This window comes from Vicia villosa, linkage group LG3 (assembly GCF_029867415.1).
Source record: "Vicia villosa cultivar HV-30 ecotype Madison, WI linkage group LG3, Vvil1.0, whole genome shotgun sequence".
Classification (NCBI taxonomy): Eukaryota; Viridiplantae; Streptophyta; class Magnoliopsida; order Fabales; family Fabaceae; genus Vicia; species Vicia villosa.
Genome location: NC_081182.1, coordinates 91,820,070 through 91,822,898, shown reverse-complemented (window position 1 = coordinate 91,822,898; position 2,829 = coordinate 91,820,070).

Here is a 2,829-nt window from a genome sequence, read left to right as displayed (position 1 = left end):
ATTCCAGTCAAAAAGTTCAAAAAGCCACCGATCCCTGAAACAGTCGGTGATGGTGAACAAGAAGACAATCAAAGCAACCAGGGTTCTGCTAAGCCCTCTCTCTCTTCAAATGAAGAAGATGATCATTCTGGGGACGAACAGGATGATGACAAATACCAACAGCTGGAAGACCGTATGAAAGCTATGGAGATACAAAAAATACCTGGCTTAGATTTCAATGATCTGGGGCTCATCTCGGATGTTGTTATCCCTCCAAAATTCAAAGTTCCTGTCTTTGCAAAATATGATGGAGTTTCTTGCCCGAAACTACATCTGAGATCCTATGTGAGGAAGATACAACCTCATACAACAGATAACAAATTGTGGATTCACTTCTTCCAAGAAAGTCTGTCGGGTACACAACTCGAATGGTACTACCAGCTGGAAAATACCAAGGTTCATACTTGGGAAGAATTAGCTGCTGCTTTTTACAAACAGTACCAATACAATGCTGATCTTGCGCCAACCCGTACTCAACTAAGGGGCATGTCTATGGGACCAAAAGAAAGTTTCAAAGGATATGCACAAAAGTGGAGAGATATGGCTGGAAGGGTTCAACCACCCTTATCTGATCGCGAACTAGTCGACATGTTCATGGGCACTTTAACTGGCACTTTCTATAGCCATTTGCTGGGAAGCTCATCATCAGGTTTCACTGACCTGATATTGACCGGAGAACGTGTCGAAAGTGGCATTCAAAATGGAAAAATTCAAATAGGTTCCTCCTCTGGTACTACAAAAAGGCCCATCAGCGGGAGAAATGAGGTCAATGCAACACAAATTCAGAAAAGTCGCAAAAGAGAGCAGCATCAATCTGTAGGGGCAGTTCTGATCTCCACATCTGCACCTCAAAAAGATCAACAGCCAAAATATACGCATCGACCAGATGCACCAAGAAGAAATTTCACCAGAATCAACATGCCAATCTCTCAGGCATTGCAGCACTTGCTAAAAGCAGATCTGATCACATTAAAAGGTCCTCCAAAGAATGTCAACACTTCCTCTCCGAATTATCGCCCTGATGCAACATGTGCCTATCACTCAAACTGTCCAGGACATGACGCAGATCACTGCTGGGCCCTGAAAAATAAAATACAAGATATGATAGATGCTGGGGAAATTGAGTTCGATCCTCCAGAAACTCCAAATGTCATCACTGCACCTATGCCAAAGCATGACAAAACTGTCAACGCTATCCTGGACACTGTTTACATCTATGATGTGAACGAATTATCAACTCCACTCTGCGAAGTCAAAGGAAAGCTAATCCGAGCTGGTTACTTCCCAGGATGTGACCCCGACTGCTTTTACTGCTCCTGCCTGCCCAATGGTTGTGAAAATCTGAGGATGGGAATTCAAAAATGGATGGATCGCCGTATCATTATGTTTGAAAGGCTCCCTTCTATGGACGTGCTGTGCGAAGTCTTTACAAACGGGATGAGAATAGAGGATGCCTCAGTGATCTCCAGCTTACCATTCAAAATCTCTGCCAAGGCTCCATTCAAAATTTCTGCTACACTCAAAGTGGCATCAGTAGTCATTGCTAGTCCAACTCCATTTCCATACTCCTCAGACAAAGCTATCCCATGGGGATACGACACTAATGTTTACATTCATGGAGTTAAGCAGGGTACCTCGACTGAAGAGACCGCAAAGATATCTACTCCAACTGTGGTAATATTGTGGGTACCAGCAAGATCACGAGAAGTGGAAGAATCTTTTCACCAGAAATTTCTCCAAATGTTGCTGCTGGTCCAGTCCGAGTCCCAGTTCCTAATCAAGATAACAACGCTCGCGGCAAAGAGCCACAAGTTGAACAAGTTCAAACCCTGGTGGAGATCACTGCTGAGGATCCATCAAAGCAAGAAATGGAGGAAATATTGAAAATCATCTGCAAGAGTGATTACAATATTGTTGAGAAACTGGGGCACACCGCTTCAAAAATCTCAATGCTATCTCTGCTAAAATATTCAGAAGCTCATGCCAAAGCTCTGATGAAGTTCCTTAAAGCTGCGCATGTGCCTCAAGAGATATCAGTCGACCAATTTGAGAATTGTGTTGCCAATCTAACCGTGAGCAATGGTCTCGGTTTCTCTGATGTGGATCTAACCCCTGCTGGAAAAAATCACAACAAAGCCCTACATATCTCCATTGAATGTAATGGCACCACTCTATCTCATGTGCTAGTAGATAACGGTTCTTCTTTGAACGTGTTACCGAAAACAGTACTAGAAAAGCTTGACTTCGAAGGAATTATGTTACAACCAAGCGATGTTGTGGTAAGAGCCTTTGACGGGTCAACAAGAACGGTATACGGAAAAGTGAATCTCCCAATCAGAGTGGGTTCTCAAATCTTCGATTCTATCTTTTACGTAATGGAAATTCACCCAGCCTACTCCTGTTTACTTGGACGCCCTTGGATACATGGGGCAAACGCTGTAACTTCTACCCTGCATCAGAAGTTAAAATATCCAGTAAAAGGAAAGATTGTCACAGTCTATGGCGAAGAGGAATATGTGGTTAGTCACCTAAGCAATTCCAAATATGTTGAGTTGGAGGACGAATTCATCGAAACTCCATTCCAATCATTTGAGGTGGTCTCTCCAGATGTCTCTACCACCAAGCATATTCCTGCTACTCCAACTACAACTATGGCTTCTCTCAAAGATGCCAAAGCCATGATTGAACAGGGTGATTGCACAGTATGGGGACAGCTTCCCGATATACCCTACAAGTCTGACAAGCTAGGCCTGGGCTATGATAGTGAAGATCAAAAGATTGATCAAGGTC